This window comes from Hesperophylax consimilis, chromosome 20, assembly GCF_061612785.1.
Source record: "Hesperophylax consimilis isolate HC1 chromosome 20, BYU_Hcon_1.0, whole genome shotgun sequence".
In the NCBI taxonomy this organism is placed as follows: domain Eukaryota; kingdom Metazoa; phylum Arthropoda; class Insecta; order Trichoptera; family Limnephilidae; genus Hesperophylax; species Hesperophylax consimilis.
The window spans coordinates 13,591,652-13,608,145 of NC_142855.1; the positions used below are offsets into that span (position 1 = coordinate 13,591,652).

A 16,494-nucleotide genomic window follows, 5' to 3' on the forward strand; every position below is an offset into this window, starting at 1 on the left:
CACGATCCATGGACTTAATTAATTCATCTAAGACGCGATCAATTGATTCCGTTCCAGCCTGGAGAACATATTTATGACTACAGACTTCATGAACTAAATTAACTTCCTTTTTAGTTTAAAAAAGTACATAAGGTCTGCCAATGTATGTCAAAGAAATTATTTTAATTCGACAATGTCAATTTATTAGTATTTTTAACTTTTACGTAGCTGTCTGACGTTTAGAATTGTTAATTCATAGAAGATACGTCCAGTGTTGCCAGCGTGTATCGATTTCTAATTTATTGCATTATCGGTCTGGCTATCAACAGCGCGATTGTGCTCGGGAAATTGGTTTAAAACCATCGATTCACTGTGCTAGATCCCCAGCTATTGCTCAAAAATATGTAAAAATTGTTGATATAATTATATTATGTTTTTGTATTTCTCTGTTTCTCTCTCTTTGTATAATTTTGTGTCATTTGAGTGAGTTTTTAAATAATTTTAAAATTTTATTTAGACATTACGTATATATTTATAATTAAATAGCCTATTTTTTTTTTCATTCGGAGTTGGGAGAATTGATGTTTACCTAAGATTTTTATTGTTAATGGTGCAATTTTATTTAAATCAATATATTTCTGTAAATTTGTAATGTTGCATGGTAAAATATATTTATTTTTTTTTATGTAAATAAAATATGTTTAGTTTATATTTTTTAGTTTTTTTTTTTTTTTGGTTTTAGGTATTTCACCCTGAAAAGAGTGCTTTGTTATTTTTTAGATCTCAGATTTTTTTAATTTTTAAAATTGTCTATGGAATTTTAATTTCAACAACAATATCAGGACCGAGTCATATAGATACTCACTTGTGCGTATATTACACGCAGTTGTAGATGTGTTCAACTGCACGGAATATAGTTACAAGAAGGCTGTAATAACATACTTCAATAATATGAATAACTAAGCTAAGCATAATACAATTCTTTTGCATTAAATTTCTTTATAACTTCTATGTATTTCAAATGTTTGTAAAAGTCCTAGAAAATATAAAACAAATAAAAATGATGGTAGAAACATCTCTTTTTGGAAAGTACTATGTACCACCAATTTCTGAACACAGTGTATAAGTAATAATATGAGAAAATATTATTGGATCTCAGTTTGTGCTAAAAGATATACTACCTATTTTATTTTTAAAACATCTTGTCGTTGCAATTCTGATTATGCAAATAAATTGCCTACCTAGTAAATATTTATAAGTATAATAAAAGTTTGTTTTACTGATTTAAATTTTATTCCCTTTATCATTAAGGTTTGGTTAGGTTCAGTTTAAAAATTATATTATTTGTTATCAGAGCATTTATTTGTACGTTCCCGGTAGTTATCTCCGTAACCGTCAGCATAGACTGTTCTATCTCCCGGCTTGCAGGACTAACTAATTGCCAATGGTCATTCCAGTGCTTTTACACGTTCCCGGTAGTTATCTCCGTCACCGACAGCATAGACTGTTCTATCTCCCGGCTTGCAGGACTAACTAATTGCCAATGTAGTTATCTCCGTCACCGACAGCATAGACTGTTCTATCTCCCGGCTTGCAGGACTAACTAATTGCCAATGTAGTTAACTCCGTCACCGACAGCATAGACTGTTATATCTCCTGGCTTGCAGGACTAACTAATTGCCAATGGTCATGCCAGTGCTTTAGTACGTTCCCGGTAGTTATCTCCATCACCGACAGCATAGACTGTTCTATCTCCCGGCTTGCAGGACTAACTAATTGCCAATGTAGTTATCTCCGTCATCGACAGCATAGACTGTTCTATCTCCCGGCTTGCAGGACTAACTAATTGCCAATGTAGTTATCTCCGTCATCGACAGCATAGACTGTTCTATCTCCCGGCTTGCAGGACTAACTAATTGCCAATGTAGTTATCTCCGTCATCGACAGCATAGACTGTTCTATCTCCCGGCTTGCAGGACTAACTAATTGCCAATGGTTATGCCAGTGCTTTGAACTCCTTGCTGTTGAACAGAATCAATTCGGATATCGACATACTTGTATTTAGCATCAATGAAACTGCCTTTAAAAGGCAAGCTTTATTATTATTACTATAGTTGATACCCACTGTTTATACTTAATTATTCTCCTTTTCAAATATATTTAAAAAGGCACTAAAATTAAGAATTTTGTAATTTACAAAAATAATATACCGAACTGAATTTATATATCATATGGGCGTTTACAAACATATGTACATAATAATTCAGTGAATAGTCAAAAGTAAAAGTTTATTTTAAAATTATATAAAACCCATTCAAAAGTATTATGCTAACCTTATTGTGATTTTTGCCGAGGTATGTTATTACAGCCCTCTTGTAACTATATTCCGTGCAGTTTAAAAATATCTGCAAAAGTATTGTCAACTGCATGCAATATTATTGTTGCAATTAAAAAGAATTTTCGATGGAGTAGTTTTAGTTGGTATGTTGAAGGTGATTAGAGTAAGTAAAGCAGAGCTGTCTATATAATTAATAATTTAAAAAATAAAAGTCTTCTATCTGTGAGTTTTAATATTTTTAATTCTTTCATCGAGTGGTTGTAATTTATATTATTGGTAGACCGAATTTTTTTATGCAGAATTTTATTATTAATTGAAAACCTATTATCATTATTTATGTTTTTACGAGCAGGTTATTATTATTTTTTTTATATTAACTCCACACAGGAGGCCCTGAAGAAAATAATTTCCCTCAGGGCCTATGTCATCTTTGGGGATGCTGTGTGGAGGGTCTTTTTGTGGAGAGGAAGGAGTGAACATGGGTCTTGAAGAGTCCCATGTTGTAGGAGGGAGGAAACACAGAGGCCGGCAGTTCGTTCCACAGCCGAGCTGTTGAACTTAAGAAGGAATCGTAGAAGCGACCCGTTCTCATGTGACAAATGTCAACCGTGTACAAATGTTGGGCGCGCGTTTGGCGTGTATCCCGACTATGCACCGGTGCCGAAGGGATCAATGACGCTAGTTCCTCAGAGCATCTTCCATTGTAATACCGATAGAACAAGGACAGCATACCTACCTGACGCCTGTGCTCTAAAGATTGCAGTCCGCTTGTTAAGATTGGGGAATCTATCAAACGGACCGCCCGTTTTTGCACAGAGTTAAGGGTTTTTTTCAGGTATTTAGGGGCTCCGGACCAGAGATGGCTACCAAATTCGAGAGTAGGGCGCACTTGCGATTTGTACAGGGTCAGCAGTTGTGTACTATTAAAGTATCTGCGGGCCCTGTACAGTACGCCCAGCTTCTGAGAGGCCAACTTTACTCTGGCTTCGATGGAGCCCCCGTACCTGAGCTGGTCACTTATAGTTACACCAAGCATATCAATGGAAGGCCTGTTCGGAAGATTGCTTCCGTTGAAGGAGACTATATAGGTATATTCTTTTGATAAAATTTCTTGAATTTAAAAAAATTATAATGAATCTTTTCCAACGTTTCAATGCTTGATTTAAACTTTCCCATCCTCAATTTAATACATGTTAAATTAACCGTTGTTAGCTGTTTTACAGAAGTATTTCACAGTACCTAATGCCATATCATAATGCCGGTAACTGTAGGTACGCCAGATGTTTTCAACGGAATTCTTGGAAACTCTGAAAGCCCTAACAAGTACCCAAGGTAATTTATTATCCCGACCGTCGCCTTTTATTGCGGGTACATTGCACCAGCAGCAGCAGCAGACACATACCTGGACGGATAACGAACCTCGTGCTGGCACTGTTGGTGGACGCGGTGCACTCTTTCGCTGCAGCAGCTGCTCCAGTTTCCTCACCACCTAGGATTCTTGCTGCAGAGTCTCCATCTTATATCTTCGTCGAATGTCACAGCGGTGCTGCCAAGGTCTGGTATCTATGAGAGGATATTGTGTCAGCGCTCTATTAGCAGCAGACACATACCTGGACGGATGACGAACCTCGTGCTGGCACTGTTGGTGGACGCGGTGCACTCTTTCGCTGCAGCAGCTGCTCCAGTTTCCTCACCACCTAGGATTCTTGCTGCAGAGTCTCCATCTTATATCTTCGTCGAATGTCACAGCGGTGCTGCCAAGGTCTGGTATCTATGAGAGGATATTGTGTCAGCGCTCTATTAGCAGCAGACACATACCTGGACGGATGACGAACCTCGTGCTGGCACTGTTGGTGGACGCGGTGCACTCTTTCGCTGCAGCAGCTGCTCCAGTTTCCTCACCACCTAGGATTCTTGCTGCAGAGTCTCCATCTTATATCTTCGTCGAATGTCACAGCGGTGCTGCCAAGGTCTGGTATCTATGAGAGGATATTGTGTCAGCGCTCTATTAGCAGCAGACACATACCTGGACGGATGACGAACCTCGTGCTGGCACTGTTGGTGGACGCGGTGCACTCTTTCGCTGCAGCAGCTGCTCCAGTTTCCTCACCACCTAGGATTCTTGCTGCAGAGTCTCCATCTTATATCTTCGTCGAATGTCACAGCGGTGCTGCCAAGGTCTGGTATCTATGAGAGGATATTGTGTCAGCGCTCTATTAGCAGCAGACACATACCTGGACGGATGACGAACCTCGTGCTGGCACTGTTGGTGGACGCGGTGCACTCTTTCGCTGCAGCAGCTGCTCCAGTTTCCTCACCACCTAGGATTCTTGCTGCAGAGTCTCCATCTTATATCTACGTCGAATGTCACAGCGGTGCTGCCAAGGTCTGGTATCTATGAGAGGATATTGTGTCAGCGCTCTATTAGCAGCAGACACATACATGGGCGGATGACGAACCTCGTGATGGCACTGTTGGTGGACGCGGTGCACTCTCTCGCTGCAGCGGCTGGTCCAGCTTCCTCACCACCATAAATCTTGCTGCCGATTCTCCATCTTCGTGTCACCTGTTTGTGTACTTCATTTTATTTAACTTAATTTCAATTACTTTTGTAATATTTATATTTTTTTGTAATACCTGCATCCACTGTAAAGCGCCCCTGAGGTGATATCTCACAAAAGCGACGCTATACAAATCATCCAATAAATAAATATCGGTGTCCATTGAGAGGAAACGCAGGCGTTGAGTAATTTGAATAATAGATAGTTTACAAAGCTGTTACCGTTGTTCCTACTCGCCCCAATACTGAGCGAAAAGGAAAACTGCACCTCAGGTGATTTTTTCGCCAACTGTATTGGAATAAAATATTCTTTGTCCGCAGGTTTTGCTTTTTTAAAAATGCATTGTCAAATTTGTATATTTATCGTCGGTTAATGGCGTTCAAACTAGACAACTTGAAGGACTTTTGGAGGGTAACCTAACCTAACTCCTATATGAAGCAACTTATCAATAAATATTATTTAATCATTCTTTAAACAACAACAACATTGCAACAAGAGGAATAACCCTTGATAGTAAACTACAATATAACCTTCATATACATCAAATCACAAATAAAGCTGCTAAAATGTTAGGCTTCATCATAAGAAACACAAAACTTTTTAATAGCATCGATATCATTAAGCAACTCTACTTTGCCTACGTACAAAGTCATTTGAAGTTTGCATCAGTTGTTTGGTCTCCATTTTACAAAATCCACATAAACAAAATCGAAGCAATTCAAAACAAATTCCTAAAATAACTTTGTTACAAGTCATTTGTAAGATTAAATAATTATGCAGAGGCAGCTTCATACTTTAAAATTGATTCACGGAGTGTACGGAGGCATCATAAGGATGCACTATTCCTGTATAAAGTAGTTAACAATAATATTCAATGCCCAGAGTTGCTAAACAAGATTCCATTCAATGTACCTGCGCGTTCAACACGCTCTTGTGTCCTGTTCAGGGTTGATCAAAGCAAAACGAACTCTAAGCAGAATTCTTGCCTGAACAGACTATACAATAATTACAATAGCATATTATCCAAGGTTGATATTTTCAGTTGCGAACTTACCAAATACAAGAGGTTCATAAAAAAATATTTCACTGATGGTTTGTGAATAATGTTTATGTCTCTATTGTTTATATCTCTTTTATGATTTGATTTATATCTTTTTAGATGTTTTCCTCTCTCCATGGCTATAAATGTATTGTTTTGTACATTTTCGTTTTATATAATCTTTTGTTTTGTATAATTATTTTTAATTCATATTCCTTTCTCACAAATTTAAAAAAATTATTCCATATTATGCTGTCCCAGTTAAAGACATTTATGGAGGAAATCAATAATTGATTTTATTTTACTATATGTAGGTACAAACGGATTAAATGTAAACTGTCGATTTCCCGAAAATGAATAAATAAATAAATCACAAATAGCAAAACGTGAGGAAATGTCCGATATCTGTATTATATAAAAAAAAATATATGAATAAGTGTCAAAATCTAGAGAGAAAATAAGGGAAGAAAATTTGAAAGGACAAAACGCCGCCCGCGTTTATTAGATCTGCAGTGATGATAATGTGTGTTTGTTTACCAAATGCCTGACAACATCTTCTCTATAGATCATTACTGTACTTGACCTGCTATAGAGATAGAGGAGAACACTCTGTATGTGGAATTGATTGTTAATTTTAACACTTGATTTTGTCTCTGTTTTCAGAATATTGTATTTTTTTATATTATTTTTAATTAGTATTGTAATATTTGCAAAACATAAATAATAATTCATTACTATAGACCGGATTATATGCAACAAAAATTGCCCAAAATATGCATGCAAATATGCAATAAAAATAGCTAAAATATGCAGGAAAATCCGTCCGAAAAAAGGGTCAAAATATGCAACATGAAATAATACAGGAAGTCGTATTTTTACATATTTTATTTTTATTTTAGTAAGCCATTAGTTCTCAAGGATAACAATTATATTTTCGAAAATATCAATCATAAAATGTATTTAACAATAAAATTTAGAATTTACCTTTAAAAACGTATATGACTAAGTACTGTTCTAAATGTTCTGTAGACAAATTGTGTCTACGATCGCTTAATATATTTTTGTAAGCGGAAAAGGAATGTTCTACGTCTACTGATGTGGCTGGACAGAATTTAAATTTGGGTGCGATTTTTGAACTTATTGTTCCGGGCAAAATTTCACCTGCCCCGTTGATGAAGTTATCAATTTGGCACAAAGGTTCAAACCCTGGGTTATTATTCAGTATGTTTTCAAATTTTTCTTTGAGTTTACTCGGGAATAGCTTTGGCAACGAGGAATTCATAAGGCGAATTTCCTTCATAACCTGAATAGATGCATTCAACGCCAATCCATGAGTTTCAAGCGTTTTTATACTTGCAGGTATGTAGGCGAAATGAGTGGTAATCATAGCTAGTTTTTTTTTTAATACTGGCGTCGTCAAACGATTATTTGCACTGGAAAACTGCCAAAGCCTCTGCACTATCGAAGTCATTGATAACACCCTTGATGGCTTCAAAATGTTCGGTAAAACATCGCAGCTTCGATCCATGTACCCCAACGTGTTATTACTGGCTCAGGAGGTAAAGGGATATTTGGCAGTTATTCTTTGTAGGTTCACAAATCTGGCGATCGTAGAATGATTTGCCTTTTCAAGTTCTCTGCAGGCCACCAAATAGGAAGGTGAAGGTTCAAGTTGTAATGCACCAACAATCAAATTTGCAATGTAACGGCCGCAAGTGTCGGTGGTTTCGTCAGCTGAAATCCATGTGATGTTATCCTTGAGTTCATTGCGTATTTCTTCCAGCACATGTAGATAAATTGATGGTATGTAATTTTTACGTAAAGTAGATTCATCCGGTATATTTTGATTTATGCAATATTTTTTGAGAAAATCCTTCAAGGAAGGATTTGTCAGTTTGTATAGAGGGATATTGCTTGCAAAAAATGCTTCACATAGATCCATGCTAAAGTGATTTTGTTGTTTACCTTTGGAGGTTACTTCACTGTTACTGCTACTTGCCACTGTAAAAACTTGTTGTCGTGGGCCCTTCTTCTGCACTCCTGCGATATGAACACTGGTTTTGACATGCTGGTCTATTTGGGACTTTTTGGTGCTAGAAATGTTTTTCTGGCAAACTCGGCAGTATAAAACTTTTCCTTCGTATGTAAATATTCCAGGATATTCAGCTATCCACGTATGGGCACTTTTTATCAGGGGGCATGGTTCACTTTCACAATGTACAACTTCGTGCAAACAAACAAAACACTAGACGAAACTCTAAAGAACAGCGCGTGCGACCAGTCAAAAACAAAATTCGCACTTCACTGAATTACCATAAAAATATACCAAATCACCCCTCATACGAATGAATGAATTGTTTTCGGCAATTAGCCGAATTAAGCCGAGTAGGCGCGAGCGCAGGCGAAGATGAGAGGTTCCCCCCCTCTCCGGCCGCCGGCCGTAGCGATCAGTAAGATCAGTTATCAGTTCTTCGCTGGCCGCGCGCCTTGCTATCTGACGTCTATAGTGTCGCTATGTGAGGCATCTGAACGATAAATAAGCGTAAATATGCAAGATCTCAAATTATTTGCTAAAATATGCAACTACCGCTGAAAAGGTTCTAAATATGTATTTGCATATGCAAATATGCAAATGCATATAATCCGGTCTCTATTCATTACATTAAGAAAATTCAATAATTTATTTAATCCGGAAGCCTTCTTTGATATAACACCGGACATGATGTTAAAAAAAGATGTGAATAAATGATTCAACATGTGTTTCTTCAAACCATCCTTTTGAGAATATCAATAGTTGCAATCGGAACATGAAAAAGGTTTTCTCCGCGGTGAGTCCGCATGTGTTTTTTCAAACCTCCCTTTTGAGAACATGAATAATTGCAGACAGAGCAAGAAAAGGGTTTTTCTCCACTGTGAGTCAGCATGTGTCTCGTCAAAGAACCCTTTCGAGAAAATGAATAGCTGCAGTCGGAACAAGAAAAAGGTTTTTCTCCAGTGTGATTCAGCATGTGTGTCGCCAAAGTTGCCTTCCGAGAAAATGAACATCGGCAGTCAGAACAAGAAAAAGGCTTTTTTCCACTGTGGGTCAGCATGTGTCTCGTCAAATCTCCGCTTTGAGAACATTTATAACCACAGTCGGAACACGAAAAAGGTTTTTCTCCACTGTGAGTCAGCATGTGTTTATTCAAATCTCCTTTTCGAGCACACTGATAGTTGCAGTCGGAACAAGAAAAAAGTTTTTCTCCACTGTGAGTCAGCATGTGATTCTTCAGACCTCTCTTTCGAGCACATGAATAGTTGCACTGGGAACAAGAAAAGGGTTTTTCTCCACTATGAGTCAGCGTGTGATTCTTCAAAACTCCCCTTTGAGAACATGAATAGTTGCAGTGGGAACAAGAAAACGGTTTTTCTCCACTGTGAGACACCATGTGATGTTTCAAACCTCTCTTTCGAGAACATGAATAGTTACAATGGGAACAAGAAAAAGGTTCTCCAACAAAGTGAGTCAGCATATGATTCTTCAAACCTCCCTTTTGAGAACATGAATAGTTGCAGTGCGGACAAGAAAAAGGTTTTTCTCCAGTATGGATGCGCAAGTGAAGTTCCAACTTTGACTTATAAATGCATGAGTATTTACAATATGAACAAGAGAATCGTGTTTCCACAGGAAGCGTCTTGAGATCTGTCAATAAGTCTGAAAAAGATAACAGATAAAGCTTAAATAAGTCAAGTTAATTTAAAAACAAAAAGTTTACGTTATGAGAGCACGAATTCTAAAAAACAAATCGGTTTTACCTGCTTTCTGGCTAATTATTTCAGAATGCTCTACGCACTCCTTTTTGACATCCGGCAGATCTATGTCAATTTCTATATAAGGAATCCTCCCTCCATTTTCTTCTCGGGGTTCTGGTTTTACCTTCATGACAACAGTCTCAACATTAATGCTACCTGGAAAAACAATACGTACGATAAAGGTTGATACGAACTGCGTATTATAGAGACTTCTTATAAATAAAAACTTTCAATTCAGATCTTGACGATTAAGGATGCCAATGCTAAACCATGTAAAAGCGGGATTTAGTTAATTTTTAGGTTAAATTAAGAAAAAACCCGAATGTTCGCTTCAGGACCAATGCTTCAAGAAGTAAAAACAGTTTGCTCTGACGTACCTTGAGTACGGAGTTTACACCAATACAATGTGTTCGTAATCCAATAAATGTGTATATTTAATATCACTTCTCAAAGAAAATGAGGTGAATTATTTATCTTTGACCAATATAAGTTAAAATTTTGCCGTTGTTTGGCAGTTTCCTGAAAGGATTTTACTTTAGACCGGTCGGTGGCAGAGTTGACATCGCGTTTGGGTCCCACCCAGGCGTATTCTGTCCAATTCCTCATCTGGCTAAGTCCTCCATTACAACACAAGCAACATTTTACGCTTACAGAGGATATTGTCAAATATTGTTAGGTTATTCGTAACCCGGGAATGTTGTTTTTCTTTTAAAAAAAAATAAATACCTATGAACGACAAGAGAGGTGGTTGTGATTAAGTCCTGTCTGTCAACATTTCAAAACGGAAATGGATTCCGATCATTTGGGTTTAAGAATATCCTGCGTTTTTTAAATATAATATGCAATACAACATACCGGCTGTCAAACATTCCTTCTTTACTTCTGGGGGGTCGACTTCTATATCGATAAATAGTATTTCACCTCCATCTTCTTTCTCAGACCCTGGTTCGGTCTTAATGGAAACACTATCTGGAATTAGTCGATCCATGGTCTGATCCATGCGGTGGTAGGTGGGTGAATCAAGCGCAAAAATGTATATCTGAAACAGAACGTTGTTTTAACGGCAGTACTCTAGTTGATTGTAACTAACAACTAGCCTAATTGAATAAACGAACTAGGCTCTGGTTAGATTGATTTTATTTGTTACTAGCTGTACCCCTGCACGCGTTGCTGTGGCTCAGTCTTTCTCTGCAGATAGAGAAACAATATCGTGTTTTACTTTTATCTCCAAAAGATGGCGCTGTCAAAATAAGCATGTCACAATCGACATCTATATAATATGGGTATATAAGAACACACGTGTATTCGAATGCAAGGTTGTGTCAAAATTTCAAAGCAATCTCGTGAAGAACTTTCGGAGATTTAATATTTAAAAAAAAACAACATTTACATTTTTATTTATATAGATTGTGATTATTCCTTTACACTAACTCTGGCGACGTATCATTAAAAATATTCTGTATTACATAATGCATACTGTTAGTGAAATGTAATATTATTTAGAAAGCTCAAATTCTGCGTAAATAAATAAATACCTACATAAACGTGAATAACTAGATAATGAAATGAAAATGATAATGAATACCAGATCAAGCAAGACCGCCGAAACGTGAACTGTCACTATATTTGCGGTATTTATCGCGGAAATAGGGAGGTAAGGATACACTGGACCCTGTAAATCTGTTCTTTAAGTCTCACTAAATGTGTTGGTTGTTTGTCTCCCATTTTAATAACAAAACTATCAATAAATGTCAATATACGCCATGAACGATCATAACCTTAAACGTCAAATCAACTCGTTGGAAGGCCTTTCATATGTTGACATTGCACGAGAAGCGTAGGATTGCGTTGCGTGTGACAAGTGTATTTCTAAAACATATATTTTCATAGAAAATGTGTGGGTTGTAAATTGTTCAGTTCACGGGGAAGCAAAAACAAACTAGCTTCTCTCAAGTCTACGATTTAAGTCATTACCTAGCTCTTAGGTATAGAAGGAACATTTGATTTCAGAAAGGTGCACATTTAAATTCTTCTGTGCTATATTAGATGTCTTAATACAAGGCATGGTGTTTTCTCTTTCTAACACTATATATCATAATTTATGGCGTGTACAACGCCTTGCTCTGAGACTTTTTCTACTTTCTATAGATATAGCATTCATGAATTATATGTATGTACCTTCAGGAAGAAATTCTAGAAATGATAGAGAAAACCCTTCCAAAATCCGTAGAACTAAGCGCACATATAGCAGACGCACAAATAAACCACCCAAAGACCACTTATCGAGTTTCTAGTAGAGATGTTAATATCTAAAATGGATTGTCACTAGCTACGGTTTCGGTCACCGGAGACTAAAAAGGAACCAGCTTCTTTTCTGGTTATTTTACAGATACTTTCCTGAGTTCCTCAGACAAAATTATAGGTCGCCCGTTTAGATTTGACCCAAACAACACAAACTTAGGATAGTGCTTATTGGTGCGTATAAATACATCCGAAAGTGATTTCGTAGCCAACCGTCACCGAGAAACAGCAATTATTATTATTATCTTTAATTTTATTATTATTGACCACCCTTTAAGACTCGGCATAATTATTTCTCTCCATTAATATTATGGGCAATGAGTAATACAATATTTATTAATGTAATCGTATCAGAATTTCTACACTAAGGGAACACTGTAGCGTAATAAATATATGTTCAAAAAGTGTATGAGTGTGTTATTTTTATTTTATTAAAAATGAACTTATTTCAATTTCACCGTAATTTTATTTACGAAGTCGAATGACAATTTTGAAACATGCTATATGCAAGCAATACATATGTGTAAGTACTGTGTTCGGGTCAACTCTCGGTGACATAAGCAATACCTATAAATAAATTTAAAAAAAACTGCAAACTAATTATTCAATCCAGTTCCAAAAGGAACCGGTTCCTGTTACAAATTAAACTAGTATATTCCAGTGACAGTTACTGGGCAGGAATATCGACCACCTGTAAGTTTTACCAAAACAATGCAGCAAATGCGATCTGTCAACGTCGCATTTGGTGGAAAATAGGCGCGTTTGCAAAAACTAGAATATAATCGTGCAATTGGGTAAGTAAAACCAATTATATAACGAGTTTTGTAGTAAAGCATAAGTCTAATAGTACTGTTTGACGGATTAAACAATATTATTACAGAAGGGCGACTCGTACGACATTACAAATAAGAATACTAGAAATTATGATAAGAAAGTGCAGTCCCTTTTTATTTTTTTAATCATTAATAACCTTGTAACTTAAATACCAGTTAGTTTTCTAGTACCTAAGCTTGTCGAATTCCGTTGCAGGCAAAGGCTCTTTAAAACATGCAAAAGTGGGTTTTTAATAATAATGCGTATTTCTTAACCTTCAAACTTATTTTTGATTGAGAAATGGAACCTTAACGTATCTTTTACCATGAATGTTTTTTGTAGTAATTAATTTGAAACCAACTGCTATCTATAATGTTTTTTGCGTGCTGCGGAGTTCGACAAGTTTATCTTTTGTATTATGCTTAATGTTAGTTTAGAAGTGGAGAGGAAAGTTGAGGTCACCTCCATGAACTCTTCTCTTGTGGGGCCTTCGGGGAACCAAATGACAGTGGAAAGGAGGGATGAGGCTCTCTTCCCTTGTAGGGCCTTCAAGGAACCAAGGGGGAGAGATGAGGCCCTCATCCCTGGTGGGGCCCTCGGGGAACCAAGGGGGGTGGACTCTTTCATCGTGGGGCCTTCAGAGAACCAACGGGGAGTGGATTCTTCCCCCATAGGGCCTTCGGGGAACCGAGGAGGAGTGGAGAGGAGATATGAGACCCTCTTCCCTCGTGGGACCTTTAGAGAACCAACGAGGAGTGGAGAGGAGAGATGAGGCCACCTCTGGGAACTCTTCCTTTGTGGAGCCTTCACGGAACCAAAGTTGAATGGAGAGGAGAGATGAGGCTCTCTTCCCTTGTGCGGCCTTCAGGGAATGACAACCCTGGTGAACTTTATAAAAATTGACTGAGAAGGGTGACTGTTAAGGGAATGAGGTAAAATGGGAGATAGCACAATGGGCCTAATGGCCTAGTGCTCACGGGAACTAAATGTAAATCACCTCCATTCTATAAATAAATAAAATAGTTAAAATAATGTTCTAATTTGTCGGGTCTCCCGAAATCGCACCAAATCTGTGGTCGCTGTACACTGGTGTAAAACACGTATTTGAAAATCTCTCGACGCTGAAACCAATTCGACAATACATTCGATATTATTATTGATACATTTAATTTCGTTCCATGTTCCTGGCAGGACAGTTACAAAACAGTACCTACCATAATATTGTAGTAATTCTTCTACAACTTCGCAGTATTACGCGCCTACGAGACGAATCCAAAATTTAGGAAACATATACTCCGATGTTGTAGATATATTTAGCGCAACAATATTCCAATATAAGTTCGCTTAAATACATTTCATGACTTCAAATAGAACTGTTTCATTTGGTGAAATGTAATCCATTAGACCAAGCAGAGTTAAGACACTGGATGTGCAAAATGTAGTTGATTGATTTATTGTATCTAATGATCAAATGGTATTTATTTTAAGTACTTATGTATTAAATTTCTGCGTTATTTTAACTGTATTATGTCTGTAAAAGCCCACGGGCGGTCACTTAATAAATGAATTATGACACGACCATTACCTCAAACAGTCTGAAACTTAACGTAAATAAGTAAAAAATGTATTTTTATATCAAACTATGACTTTATACAAGTAATAATATGATTTTCTTACTTACAGGATTTTATTCCACGAGATTCTGCACTTATATAGTCAGTATTATGATTAAATAATCATTAAAGTAACAACTATGGGAAGATTATCCGAATGTCTTCGAATGGTGACGATTGCCGTCCGGGTTTTAATTATTGAAGGATTTTTGTTTCAATTCCGTCAACAAAGAAATCTTTCAAATACAAAACAAAACCTGAGTTTCATTGGCTCAATATCCGTACAAAACAACTACGAAATGTTGACTTGTGGACTGAGTTTCGTGTTCTGCTGACGTCCATCGACAAATTCAGTCGTACCAACCTAGCGCGTTTAATGTAATGGTGTTAAATAATTTTTAAATAATGATTTATAGATTCTACCTATTACAATAAATACTAAAACTTATATATTCTATATGTATGTGACTGTACATATATATTTTTAAGCCATTATATTTTTCATTGGAGTTCCTTATTGAAGTGTAATATATATGTACTATTGATGCCTACATGTGTAAAAATTTTAAAAAAATAATAATTTCCAGCGGCAAAGAATCTAACGAACAGGATGAACAGAATAATAGAAGATTTTAAAGGCGAAACATCTGTCGACGAGATAAACCTACACCGTTCTCATTTATTTGACAATAATGTTTCAAATCCCCAACGCCAGTTACGAAGAGGTAAATCTTTTTTTAATTTGCCATTTTACGTGATTACTACTTAATAAAGTGTCTTATTTTAATTTTAATTTTTTTAATGGTCAATTTAAAAAAAAAACACACCTTTCTGCGTTCATCTTTAATTCATTCCTTTTACATCAATCTTTAATTTTAATTTTTTTAATGGTCAATTTTAAAAAAAAAACACACCTTTCTGCGTTCATCTTTAATTCATTCCTTTTACATCAAATTTTCATTATTTATTCGTTTATTAATCTTAAATTAACTCACATCGTCGTGTGCGCTAATATTTTGAGAGAAATATATATTTACATAAATAATTTCAAATTTAAGTATATTCAATCACAAACAAAACATCAGTATTTGAGGCAGACAGACTTTCTTAAATCCTATTTTAAACTTAATCATATTTTCAATCTCGGTAATTTCTTGATGTTATGAAGTTGGACGGTTGAGAGTGTTCTGGGTGCTTGATTTCTTCCCGGTTGGAAATCTAATTTGCTTAGCATTTCTCGTCCCCATGTTCTTGTCTCGTGATTGTAATTTATTTTCAGTTTCTTATGGTACGTATACATTTGCGAACTTAAACGCGAACCGAGCCACGAATTACGGGTAAGGAACGAAGCAAATGCAAGCGGCGTTTCGCGCCATTTGCGGATGATTTGTTCCTTTCCCATTAGTTGGGGTTCAGTTCGGCAGTTAGAAGCAGTTAGAGGCAGTTAGCAATAGAGAAACAATAGCGTGTGTTACCTTTCCGCCCAACAATTGTTTTTTTTAATGCATTTTTTACCTGTCACAAGTAACATCTATATAATAGGTATATATACAGGGTTTTCCAATAAGAGGTGTTATTTTGAATAGCCCGCTGTTTCGGTAGATGTTACTTTTGAAGCCGTCACTTTTTTACATTTGACTAGTAGAAACTACGCCATTAATAAAAATGGAACGATACACGCTTCAACAACGCATTGAAATTATTAAAATTCACTTGAGTGAATCAAATGCAAATCATCTTGAGTGATGAGGCCCATTTCCACCTCGGTGGCTTCGTCAACAAGCAAAATTGTCGCATCTGGGGCTCGGAAAACCCAAGAGTTATTGTTGAAAAGCCTCTCTATCCTCAACGTGTGACTGTTTGGTGCGGTTTATGGTCCGGCGGAGTCATTGAACCTTACTTTTTCGAAAATGAGGCTGGAGCAACAGTTACGGTGAATGGATTGCGCTATCGAGAGATGATTAATGATTTTTTATGACCGGAATTGGATGGTATTGATCTGGACAACGTTCACTTTCAACAAGACGGCGCTACGTGCCACACAAGCAACGAAACCAT

General features: G+C 36.7%; 1 long non-coding RNA gene across 1 annotated transcript; it reads right to left on the bottom strand.

Moving 5' to 3' along the window:
* Positions 1-6,825: 6,825 nt before the first annotated feature.
* On the bottom strand, positions 6,826-11,994 carry LOC149414124 (uncharacterized). The gene is made up of 3 exons (XR_016304041.1): positions 11,888-11,994; positions 10,565-10,748; positions 6,826-9,865 (listed from the first exon to the last, which is right to left on the bottom strand). It is a non-coding gene; the product is annotated as an uncharacterized LOC149414124 (long non-coding RNA).
* Between the last annotated feature and the right edge of the window lie 4,500 nt (positions 11,995-16,494).